The sequence below is a fragment of the Oncorhynchus nerka genome, linkage group LG20 (genome assembly GCF_034236695.1).
Source record: "Oncorhynchus nerka isolate Pitt River linkage group LG20, Oner_Uvic_2.0, whole genome shotgun sequence".
Taxonomy (NCBI): domain Eukaryota; kingdom Metazoa; phylum Chordata; class Actinopteri; order Salmoniformes; family Salmonidae; genus Oncorhynchus; species Oncorhynchus nerka.
This window is the reverse complement of record NC_088415.1, coordinates 7503868-7517683: the sequence shown is the minus strand read 5'-3', so window position 1 is coordinate 7517683 and position 13816 is coordinate 7503868.

Below are 13816 nucleotides of genomic sequence, written 5' to 3'. Positions count from 1 at the left end.
GAGGGCTGCGTCATGTCGTGTCAGGCTTTTTTGCACTATACTCAACTTCGAGTGGGTTGAGTCACTGACATGATCTTCCTGTCCGGCCTTGCACCCTGTCGGGCTCATGTGGTGGAAGAGATCTGTTATCATGGTAATAGGTTGGTGGTCTGTTGATGTCCCTTTAGTGGTGTGGGAGCTGTGCCTTGGCAAAGTGGGTGGGGTTATATCCTGCCAGGTTGGCCCTGTCCGGGGGTATCGTGGGACGGGTGCACTGTGTTCCCCCCCAAAGTATTGACCAAATACTTATTTTCCACCATAATTTGCAAATAAATTCATATAAAATCCTACAATGTGATTTTCTGGATTTATTTTCTCATTTTGTCTGTCATAGTTGAAGTGTACCTATGATGAAAATTACAGGCCTCATCTTTTTAAGTAGGAGAACTTGCACAATTGGTGGCTGACTAAATACTTTTTTGCCCCAATGTATGTGCCTATTGTAAGTAGGAGCGAGGAGACACCAGTGGGCTTCAATGCCAACAATTATATAAGAGAATTCTTCATTCTAATCCATTGACTTTCAACTGTGTCTGTTATTCTGAACATTATATTTCAACATTTTAACAGAGCACACCATCAGTAAATTAACTAATAATAACAATTATTGAGAATTCTACCTGGCGTTGATAGGGTTAGTGTATATTTCCCGAGCTGAATATGTGTCTATCCTTGGTGTCACGTTCTGACCCTAGTTCCTTTATCATGTCTTTGTGTTAGTTTGGTCAGGGCGTGAGTTGGGGTGGGTAGTCTATGTTCTTTTTTCTATGTTGTATTTCTGTGTTTGGCCTGGTATGGTTCTCAATCAGAGGCAGCTGTCGATCGTTGTCTCTGATTGAGAATCATACTTAGGTAGCCTGTTTTCCCCCATTTTAGTTGTGGGTGATTATTTTCTGTTTGGTGTTTTTCGTCACATTGTTTCGGTTTCGTTTCATTCTCTTTGTTATTTTGTTTATTGTTCTGAGTTTAAATAAATATGAATATGAACACTTACCACACTGCGCTTTAGTCCTCCTCTCCTTCCACCAACAACAGCCGTTACACTTGGCGTCAGTTGAATACATCCTCCCCATCTCTCCCTCTACCAGCTGACACCTAGCATCCCTCGTTCCATACCATTCTCCATACCGTAAATACACCCCTCTAACAGTTGTCTCCCTCACTTGACATATTGTACTGCTGTACATTTTCATTAAGTTCTCTGCTTTTTAGATTCGGAAAGCGGTTGATTACCACACATATCCCAAGCACGGAGGAGATTATAGGGTAGTCAAATAAAGATAATTTCTGCTCATATTCAACATAAGCCTTGTCCTGAGACAGAAAAAAAAATTCAATACCAAAGAGATGCAGTCGCTAATCGTAACACAGCTGTCTACCTCACTAGACTTCAAATGGAACCCAGTCTTGACCAGGCTAAAAAGTTTAAGAGCTTATTCCAGTGTCTTCCTTTTAAAGGTTGGCCACGTGCAGACGTCATCCATCACCCGCACTGGTGCCAACTCCACGTCTCCATTTTCACCTCTCATCATAAATTCAATAACTTTGCAAATGGCTTTTGAGGAAGAATATCTATTTAATCTGCTCATGTGAAGTGGAGACAAAGCAACAACTTTGCCTCGATATGGTAACTTGACATACGTCTGTACATTTCCATTACGTTAAATGGTTTTGAGTCCAGGTTTCCATTTAACTTGAAATCGTCACAAACACGGGCCAGGAATGTTGTAAGATCACAATACGGGGGACCATACAACTGACTATTTGCTCCACAAATTATACAAGTAGAATATGGGCAAAGTCATGCAGGGCAAGACACAGACGTGGGAGAATGAGAATGTCAACATGGACATCTCCTCGGATGCATTTATATCAACCTGAATACCGCTTGACGATCGCTCTAGCTGGAACATCACAGGTAACAGAGGTGACAATTAGGGAGAACTGTTTCCCTTTAATGACAAACCCCTTTGCAACTAGCCATGAAATGCTTTGAAAGGCTGGTCATGGCTCACATCAACACCATTATCCCAGAAACCCTAGACCCACTCCAATTTGCATACCGCACCAACAGATCCACAGATTTAAAAAAAATGTTTTTTAAAAATCCACAGATGATGCAATCTCTATTGCACAGCACACTGTCTTTTCACACCTGGACAAAAGGAACACCTATGTGAGAATGCTATTCTTTGACTACAGCTCAGCATTCAACATCCTAGCTCATCACTAAGCTAAGGACCCTAGTACTAAACACCTCCCTCTGCAACTGGATCCTGGACTTCCTGACGGGCCGCCCAAAAGGTAGTAAGGGTAGGTAACAACACATCTGCCACGCTGATCCTCAACACTGGGGCACACTGGGGTGTGTGCTCAGTCCCCTCCTGTACTCCCTGTTCACTCATGACTGAACGGCCAGGCACGACTCTAACACCATCATTAAGTTTGCTGATGACGCAACAGTGTAGGCCTGATCACCGACAATGGCGAGACAGCCTATGGGGAGGAGGTCAGAGACCTGACCGTGTGGTGCAAGGACAACAACCTCTACCTCAACGTGATCAATACAAAGGAGATGATTGCGGACCAAAGGAAAAGAGGGACCGAGCACGCCCCCATTCTCATTGACCGGGCGGATGTGGAGCAGGTTGAGAGCTTCAAGTTCCTTGGCACCATCGAGAGCATCCTGATAGGTTGCATCAGTTCCTGGTATGGCAACTGCTCGGCCTCTGACCGCAAGGCACTACAGATGGTAGTGCGTACGTCCCAGTACATCCCCGGGGTGAAGCTTCCTGCCATCCAGGACCTCTATACCAGGCGGTGTCAGAGGAAGGCCCTAAAAATGGTTAAAGACTCCAGGAACCCTATTCTCTCTGCTACCGCATGGCAAGCGGTCTAGGTCAAAGAGGCTTCTAAACAGCTTCTACCCCCAAGCCATAAGACTCCTAAACAGCTAATCAAATGGCTACCCAGACTATTTGCATTGCCCACCCCCCCGCCACACTCTACATACATGTACATATTACCTCAATTACCTCCACACCGGTGCCCCCGCACCGACACCGGGGCCCCCTACACATTGACTCTGTACTGGTACCCCCTGTATATATCCTCCACATTGACTCTATGCCGGTACCCCCTGTATATAGCCTCCACATTGACTCTATGCCGGTACCCCCTGTATATAGCCTCCACATTGACTCTGTACCGGTAACACCCTGTATATAGCCTCCACATTGACTCTGTACCGTAACACCCTGTATATAGCCTCCACATTGACTCTGTACCGGTACCCCCTGTATATAGCCTCCACATGGACTCTGTACCGTAATACCCTGTATATAGACTCCACATTGACTCTGTACCGGTACCCCCTGTGTATAACCTCCACATTGACTCTGTACCAGTACCCCCTGTATATAGCCTCCACATTGACTCTGTACCGTAATACCCTGTATATAGCTTCCACATTGACTCTGTACCGTAATACCCAGTGTATAGCCTCCACATTGACTCTGTACTTTAATACACTGTATATAGCCTCCACATTGACTCTGTACCGTAATACCCTGTATATAGCCTCCACATTGACTCTGTACCGTAATACCCTGTATATAGCCTCCACATTGACTCTGTACCGTAATACCCTGTATATAGCCTCCACATTGACTCTGTAACGTAATACCCTGTATATAGCCTCCACATTGACTCTGTACCGTAATACCCTGTATATAGCCTCCACATTGACTCTGTACCGTAATACCCTGTATATAGCCTCCACATTGACTCTGTACCGTAATACCCTGTATATAGCCTCCACATTGACTCTGTACCGTAATACCCTGTATATAGCCTCCAGATTGACTCTGTACCGTAATACCCTGTATATAGCCTCCACATTGACTCTGTACCGTAATACCCTGTATATAGCCTCCACATTGACTCTGTACCGTAATACCCTGTATATAGCCTCCACATTGACTCTGTACCGTAATACCCTGTATATAGCCTCCACATTGACTCTGTACCGTAATACCCTGTATATAGCCTCCACATTGACTCTGTACCATAATACCCTGTATATAGCCTCCATATTGACTCTGTACCGTAATACCCTGTATATAGCCTCCACATTGACTCTGTACCGTAATACCCTGTATATAGCCTCCACATTGACTCTGTACTGTAATACCCTGTATATAGCCTCCACATTGACTCTGTACCGTAATACCCTGTATATAGCCTCCACATTGACTCTGTACCGTAATACCCTGTATATAGCCTCCACATTGACTCTGTACCGTAATACCCTGTATATAGCCTCCACATTGACTCTGTACCGTAATACCCTGTATTTAGCCTCCACATTGACTCTGTACCGTAATACCCTGTATATAGCCTCCACATTGACTCTGTACCGTAATACCCTGTATATAGCCTCCACATTGACTCTGTACCGTAATACCCTGTATATAGCCTCCACATTGACTCTGTACCGTAATACCCTGTATATAGCCTCCACATTGACTCTGTACCGTAACACCCTGTATATAGCCTCCACATTGACTCTGTACCGTAATACCCTGTATATAGCCTCCACATTGACTCTGTACTGTAATACCCTGTATATAGCCTCCACATTGACTCTGTACCGTAATACCCTGTATATAGCCTCCACATTGACTCTGTACCGTAATACCCTGTATATAGCCTCCACATTGACTCTGTACCGTAATACCCTGTATATAGCCTCCACATTGACTCTGTACCGTAATACCCTGTATTTAGCCTCCACATTGACTCTGTACCGTAATACCCTGTATATAGCCTCCACATTGACTCTGTACCGTAATACCCTGTATATAGCCTCCACATTGACTCTGTACCGTAATACCCTGTATATAGCCTCCACATTGACTCTGTACCGTAATACCCTGTATATAGCCTCCACATTGACTCTGTACCGTAATACCCTGTATATAGCCTACACATTGACTCTGTACCGTAACACCCTGTATATAGCCTCCACATTGACTCTGTACCGTAATACCCTGTATATAGCCCCTATTGTTATTTACTGCTGCTCTATAATTATTTGTTATTCTTACTTTTACTTTCTTTAAAAAACATTTTTTTACTCTTTCTCTTACTTTTTTGTTTTGTATTTTCTTAAAACTGCATTGATGGCTTGTGAGTAAGTATTTCACTGTAAGGTACAACCCCTGTTCTATTCTGCACATGTGACAAATAACATTTGATTTGATTTGAACTCACTAACTACATCTCTCAAATAGTCACTGAGGGAGCGTGGCTTTGAGTTACCGCAGAATACTCCAATGATGACCGGTCACTTAACGTAGCCCTGATGTATCCCTAGCATTGGCCAGAATTGTACACAGGAACGTTTAAACAATGACAAGCCATGGAAGTTCAGCTGCAGTTGGAACTTCAGACCATGTTTTGAACAGATCTTCCCCATGTCTCCCTCCAGCAGCTGGCACATACATCCCTCGCTCCATACCATTCTCCATACCTCCAATACAACCCTCTCCACAAGTCTATCGTGGCACAGTTGACGCCACATTCCTGGCTCGTCTCTTTCTCCCTCCTTCCTGGTCTGCTGCCAGCTGCAAGCACTTTTTCATGACCAACTCCACATCCCTGTCAGACGCTCTAGATGTTATCGGATTCTGACAAACAGCAGCTAACGAACTAGAGCACAAATTGTTTCAATGACATGGTAATCACATTGCAGGAGGCTGTTTGTGTCACGATGGGACATTTGTAAATATGATAAACTTTTACCAATCGAAAACTCCCTCATTCGAAGGGATGTGTCCATTTCTCCCTAATAGTGCTGCCTCTGGATGAGCATTTTCTTGTTTGCTTATGGCCCTATACAGCTCGTTGAGTAGGGGATAGGATGCCCAGGGAGTAGGGGGTAGGATGCCCAGGGAGTAGGGGGTAGGATGCCCAGGGAGTAGGGGGTAGGATGCCCAGGGAGTAGGGGGTAGGATGCCCAGGGAGTAGGGGGTCTTAGAACGGAGATGATTTACTATCCAACATATTTTTGTCAAGGTGCCCACACGTTGGCCTGTCTTACACCATCTCTTCCTTTTCGGAGTCTCGGGGATTAGATTCTGGGCCGGGGAGAGTGGTATGTCCTGCGCTGCCAACTCGTTGAAGTAGAACTTAATCCACATCGAGGTTAGTGACCGCTCTTCTGATGTCCAGAACATTATGTCTAAAGAAAAGTTAAGCTCAGCGCAAAAAAACATACAAAATAGCGAATTAGTCAGGAGCCCGTAAAACAGCAGCTATAATTTCTACAGCCCGTGTGTGCTTGAGGGACACAGTGTTGCATGCCACCAGAGATGTATGTGACTGGCAGACTTCCTCATCTTTCTCTTCTGTCATCCTCTTCCCCACACCTCTCCTCATCCCCCTCCGCCTTCCTCATCCTCACATCTCTCCTCATCCCCCCTCTACCTTCCTCATCCCCTCTCTACCTTCCTCATCCTCTTCCCCACACCTCTCCTCATCCCCCCTCTACCTTCCTCATCCTCTTCCCCGCACCTCTCCTCATCCCCCCTCTACCTTCCTCATCCTCTTCCCCACACCTCTCCCCATCCCATAAACAAAACACACTCTCCAATGGATTTAGTGTTTTTTGTTGTTTTTACTGTATTGGATTTCATGTAATATGCTTGAATAAAATGTTTTTTTTTACTGCATCAGTAAGGCAGAGCAGGCAGCCATCTTGTTTTCAAGGTCAAATCAGAATACAGCCATGCAGACCATCACTGTGTTATTGATGCATGCTGTGCTCATCCTCCTGACAAATCTGTTGCTTTAGAAAGCTGATGTCCTCTGTGTATATGGTATTATAATAGTAAATGTTATGCAGATTTGATCACATTTTGAAGATAGCATTAACATCTATTAATCACATTTGACTCTTTATTCATGTTTAGCATTTCTAAAAATAAATAATAATAATATTAAACGATCCATCTTTGCTCTGAGAAATGTTGTACACACTTAAGGCACTGAATCATAATTGCTTCAGGGTTGCTGGTGATAATGGCAGTCTAAGTCACTTTCCAATGGTGTCTCAGGGAGAGTTAGGATATGAAGAGAAAAAACGAAAACATTTCACACCTGTACATATGTAAAATTGGACAAATATAAGCACCCACCAGCAGTGGGTGAAAATGAAAAAAAATATATGTACAATTTATTAGTTCTCACATTTTAAAATGATTTCCTTGCAATATAATTGTTATTGTTGCTCTCAATACTCCAGGACATACTCCAGCCTGGCCATTCATTCACAGCCTCGATGCATAAATCCCAGTCCGTAAGCTGCTAAGGTGCTGGAACACAGTGAGTAACTATCATATGATCTGCAGTTGCCGTAGCAACTGATCCCAGCAGTCGAGCCCTTGGAAAGTGAGTCACATGAGCGAATGGAAGCAGGCGGGCGGGCGGGCGGGCTGCAGCAAGCTTACTGTGTACACACACTGTGTGTGTGTGTGTGTGTGTGTGTGTGTGTGTGTGTGTGTGTGTGTGTTCTTCCACAATCTGCCTCGTGATGCACAGGGGAGAATAGGGGCTAACATACACACGCCATAAGCTGAGGATGCTCCACCATGCCTCCAGCTGTAGTTACTGTGGGTGGCAGCATGGAAAACAGAGGGAGGGAGAGATGGAGAGAGAGAGGGAGAGAGAGCTGGAGGGATGGATGGATAAAGGGAGGAGCCACCTCATGGACAAGCCAATCCTATCGTCAGTGGTGGTCTGCATCAGCAACATGTCTTCTCTTTCACAAAAAAATATATATATAACATTTTCACACAGACATTCTCATCCTGACAGATGGAAAAATACAACATTGCAACATCTAAAACCTAGAGCCTTTAGTTTAGACCTCTGGCAATGCAATGGTTGTCTGAGGATGGAGGAATACCGTTGAGAATCTGAATATTTTACACACAGACATTCCCGCTGTAAACCCTGGGAAAACCTCCAAAATAATGGGATCGTATCCTCTCTTAAGTTTAGCATCTAATGTAACAGCTTAATATAGTCTATTTACAGATTCCTTTGAAAACATTAAAAGGAATTATAGGAATGTGTTCTCTCCCTAAGTCATTTCCTGTAGGATTTACCATCCGTTCTAATGGTAGCACATTCCTAACCTCTTAAAACAACCCTAATATTTCAGCCCAGTTTAACTTGTTTGTGTCATTCTACACAGCAGCCACACTCCTGAATGTTCTAAACTGGGCTGTCCTCACTGTTTGTTGTTCTAAAGGCATCTGAGACGTAGCTGGTTCTCTGTGGACTGCTGTCTCACACACTGCTGCCTGCCTCAGGGAAGAGTATCCAGGGAGTAGGGGGTAGGGTACCCAGGGAGTAGGGGGTAGAATACCCAGGGAGTAGGGGGTAGGATGCCAGGGAGTAGGGGGTAGGGTACCCAGGGAGTAGGGGGTAGGGTACCCAGGGAGTAGGGGGCAGGATGCCCAGGGAGTAGGGGCAGGGTACCCAGGGAGTAGGGGGTGGGGTACCCAGGGAGTAGGGGTAGGGTACCCAGGGAGTAGGGGGTGGGGTACCCAGGGAGTAGGGGTAGGGAACCCAGGGAGTAGGGGGTAGGGTACCCAGGGAGTAGGGGGTAGGGTACCCAGGGAGTAGGGGGCAGGGTACCCAGGGAGTAGGGGGCAGGATGCCCAGGGAGTAGGGGGTAGGGTGCCCAGGGAGTAGTGGACAGGATACCCAGGTAGTAAGGGGCAGGATACCCAGAGAGGTAGTGGATCTCCAGTCTGCCCTACAGTAGGCAAATACTTGTGTTTATAATTGTATCCTTCAAGGAAGAGGATCCCTCACAAGATCCATTTCAAGGAAGAGGATCCCTCACAAGATCCATTTCAAAGAAGAGGATCCCTCACAAGATCCGTTTCAAAGGGAGAGGATCCCTCACAAGATCCATTTCAAAGAAGAGGATCCCTCACAAGATCCATTTCAAAGGGAGAGGATCCCTCACAAGATCCGTTTCAAAGGAAGAGGATCCCTCACAAGATCCATTTCAAAGGGAGAGGATCCCTCACAAGATCCGTTTCAAAGGAAGAGGATCCCTCACAAGATCCATTTCAAAGGGAGAGGATCCCTCACAAGATCCATTTCAAAGGGAGAGGATCCCTCACAAGATCCATTTCAAAGGGAGAGGATCCCTCACAAGATCCGTTTCAAAGGAAGAGGATCCCTCACAAAATCCGTTTGCCAACTATCTCTTCAAAGAGCAACACATGTTCCAAATCCTCTATTTAGCTTTAAAGTGTTCAGTGATACTCTTCCACCTGTACACCAACTCAGATGGCACTAAAGCACAACAACAATTGCGACCCTTTGTGTCTAGGAATTGACTACTGTAGGTGTGTGTGTTCATATAAAAAAAAGTACATGTTGATGTGTTGCTGTTCCAAAGTGAATAACTTCAAATGTCTTTATAGTCCACAGCTGCTATAATCATATACTCTCAATAGAGCAGGACTTCAGCAGAAGAAAAAAGATAGCCTGTCTGTGATCGCATATCCTCAGCCAGAAATGGAAGATAGCCTGTCTGTGATCGCATATCCTCAGCCAGAGATGGAAGATAGCCTGTCTGTGATCGCATATCCTCAGCCAGAAATGGAAGATAGCCTGTCAGTGATCGCATATCCTCAGCCAGAAATGGAAGATAGCCTGTCTGTGATCGCATATCCTCAGCCAGAAAAGAACTGTGATGGGGCGGCAGGGTTAGCGCGTTGGACTAGTAACCGAAAGGTTGCAAGTTCTAATCCCCGAGCTGACAAGGTACAAATCTGTCGTTCTGCCCCTGAACAGGCAGTTAACCCACTGTTCCTAAGCCGTCATTGAAAATAAGAATTTGTTCTGACTTGCCTAGTAAAATAAAGGTAAAAAAAAAAAAATTGTTGTTGGAAGAACATATGTTACAATATCTGGTAATATCTGGTAATCATACGCATAATGTGTGGGTACGAGTAATAACACTGAATTTTGTTCCATTGATTGGAATGTCTCTTGGACATTCGATAACGGCATACAGTTGGTACATTTGAATATTCAAACTACTCTGTGTGCATATGTACACACACTAATTGAGCATTACCTTTATTTTTTTGTCAAAATGTTTGACAGGGGTGCAAAATTCCACACCTAGTTAGTGTCATTATTATAGCCAAGTGTTGACACCTGTATCTGCGAGTTTAAGAGGCTTCATTTCATTTCAGCTTTGTGACAACAGAAAAACAATCGGTTACCTGCAGTTGAAGATGGAAGTTTACATACACTTAGGTTGGAGTCATTAAAACTCCTTTTTCAACCACTCCACAAATGTCTTGTTAACAAACTATAGTTTTGGCAAGTCGGTTAGCACATCTACTTTGTGCATGACAAAAGGTATTTTTCCAAAAATGGTTTGCAGACAGATTATTTCATTTATAATTCACCGTATCACAATTCCAGTGGGTCAGAAGTTTACATACACTAAGCTGACTGTGACTTTAAACAGCTTGGAAAAATCCAGAAAACAATGTCATGGATTTAGAAGCTTCTGATAGGTTAATTGACATCATTCGAGTCAATTGGAGGTGTACCTGTGGATGTATTTCAAGGCCTACCTTCAAACTCAGCGCCTCTTTGCTTGACATCATTGGAAAATTTTAAAAAATCAGCCAAGACCTCAGAAAAAAGATTGTAGACCTCCACAAGTCTGGTTCATCCTTGGGAGCAATTTCCAAACGCCTGAAGGTACCACGTTCATCTGTACAAACAATAGTACGCAAGTATAAACACCATGGGACCACGCAGCCTTCATACCGCTCAGGACTGGTGCACTTCAAAAAATAGATGTCATCATAAGGAATGAAAATGATGTGGATATATTGATGCAACATATCAAGACATCAGTCAGGAAGTTAAAGCTTGGTCGCAAATGGGTCTTCCAAATGGACAATGACCACAGGCATACTTCCAAAGTTGTGGCAAAATGGCTTAAGGACAACAAAGTGAAGGTATTGGAGTGGCCATCACAAAGCCCTGACATCAATCCTATAGAAAATGTGTGCACACAACTGAAAAAGTGTGTGCGATCAAGGATCCTACAAACCTGACTCAGTTACACCTGCTCTGTCAGGAGGAATGGGGCAAAATTCACCCAATTTATTGTGGGAAGCTTGTGGAAGGCTGCCTGAAACGTTTGACCCAAGTTTAACAATTTAAAGGCAATGCTAGCAAATACTAATTGAGTGTATGTAAACTTCTTACCCACTGGAAATGTGTTGAAAAAAAAAGCAAAAATAAATCATTCTCTCTATTAATATTCTGACACCTAAAACAGGGAATTTTACTAGGATTAAATGTCAGGAATTGTGAAAAAGGTGTTTAAATGTATCTGGCTAAGGTGCATGTAAACTTCCGACTTCAACTGTACCTTGTTGTGTTGAACAACATGCACCGTTACTTTAACTGCCCTCCCTCAGGGATAAATAGCAGCACCTCGACTGTTATTGTCTGACAGAAACATACTAGATGCTTTAAAATAGGTATATAAACATCGGCTGACGTAAGAAAGAGAGGATGACTCAAACCAGCGTCAGGCATCTTGATGGGGAGAAAAAAAAACTTCACCATAGTCAACTCTAAATACAGGGAGTTGTCCTACCAATAATAACCACGTGGAAGGAACCTTAACAGGGGTTTTCAGAAATAATATAGACAATATCAGTGCTGGATTGATTAAGTAAATACAATACATTGTCGTTAATGTGTGTAAAAGTGACCGTTATGGTCCGTTAAACTTGCCAATGAGAACCATTGGTGTCTGTCTCTGTCTGCGTCAGACTTTACGCGCATCACGGCATGTCATTTTCCACCAAGGAACTCGCGGTGATTTTGCATCTCTGCGCGCAGAGAGATGCTGGTTTCGGAGGTTGTGCCTGAATGAAGATTTGCCTTACTAAATGTGTGAATTTTTAATTGTTTTGAGAACAAATACTGTTGCTGTTGTACTTTGAATAAGGTAAGGAGGGCATTTACGATTCTTAATCCTTTCTTTCCATCTAGCAACGCATTAGGCTACTCGATTGCATCATGAAATATCTAGGCTAATAATAAGATAATCGTTAAAGTCAATGGAAAATAATTGTCAGGTCTCACCTTTTCAAATTTGCATGATTGTTTCATAGGCTATTTCATACTGTAGCTTTGTCTTTTTGAAAGCGTTCGTCTTTTTTCCGTGCGATGTGAGGCTGAGCGCTCATTGGCGCGGTCACTCTAGGTTGCGGTGCTGTCCACAATATTTAGTTCGATTATAAAGCCCTACAATAAGCATCCCCGACGTTCACGTATACCATTTATTGAGTGATCAGGTCACCTATGGAGGAAATAGGCTACCGTGCTCTGTCTTTGGATGCATGGACATCTTATTCGGGGTTTTCTTACCTTGACCTTGGCGACGATTCATGAAATGTGTCCTCCAGCTGTGCACTGTTTGAAGCAATAGTGTTTATTTTTTTCCACAAGGAGTCACACACGACACAGTGTACCTGTGGACATTAGGCCAATTGGCTATGACATGATGGTGTCTCTCAGTTGAGTTGGGCCTGGAGGAGGCACCCCTAAGTGGGAAGATGCTAGATGTCAAGATGCTATGGGATTTAACCTCCGTTTTTAAAAAGTCCCAAATCCTCTCAAAACCACATGGAATAGAATAGTTTCTATAGAATATAATAATTTGTTGTCTTCAGAAAAGGCAATTATTTCCCCCAGTATACAACAATATACTATATGGGATGTACATAGGATGTACTGAAACTGTCCAAGAACAAGTGATTAGACTCAATATGGGTGGACCATGGCCTGGATATATTTAATTCACTCCTAGCCTCTATCCCGGTCGTGAATAGGGTGTGATGTCTGGCAGGTTAGGGCTAGTTCACTTCTATTTTGTCACAGTAACACTATGTGATTGGCAGCAGTCCTTCCAAGAGATGACAGTGACAGTCTGTGAGATAGTGAGAGGAGGAGAGGTTGGGTTTCACTGATGCTGCAGGGATGGAATGTACATTTAACAGGAAGAACCATTGCCTAGCAACCCCATTTGGATAAAGTGGAGCATCTCCTCTAGAAATGGCACCACAAGGACCTGGACTGTTGTGATTTAAGCAACAACTCTTCCCTGGAGAGATGGGGTCTTACTGGTTGGTCTGATTGCAGGTTTCAGCTATCTACTACTATCCAAATGCCCTTCTTAACTTATTTTTGTGTTGATTACACAGGGTTTGTTACGTAGCGTCACTACTCTCCACATGTATGAAGGATCCATCCAGTTATTTGGCCTACAGAAATGCCATGATTCATAGTTGATGAGCAGACACGACAACAGTCTGGTTGATAAAGTCAAGGCTAAAGTGACAGACAGTCAGACAGGTCTGAGGGCCCCAGGATATATATATTTTCTCTCTCTCTCTCTCTCTCTCTCTCTCTCTCTCTCTCCCTCTCTCCCTCTCTCCCTCTCTCCCTCTTTCCCTCTCTCTCTCCCTCCCTCTCTCCATCTCTCTTTTTCCCTCCATCTCTCTACACGCCCCCCCTCGCTTGTGCTCTCTCTCTCTCTCTCTCTCTTGCTCTCTCCCCTGTCTCCCTCTCTCTTTGTTCCTCTCTTTCTCTCTCTCTCTCTCTCTCTCTCTCTCTCTCTCTCTCTCTCTGTCTGACTATCCCA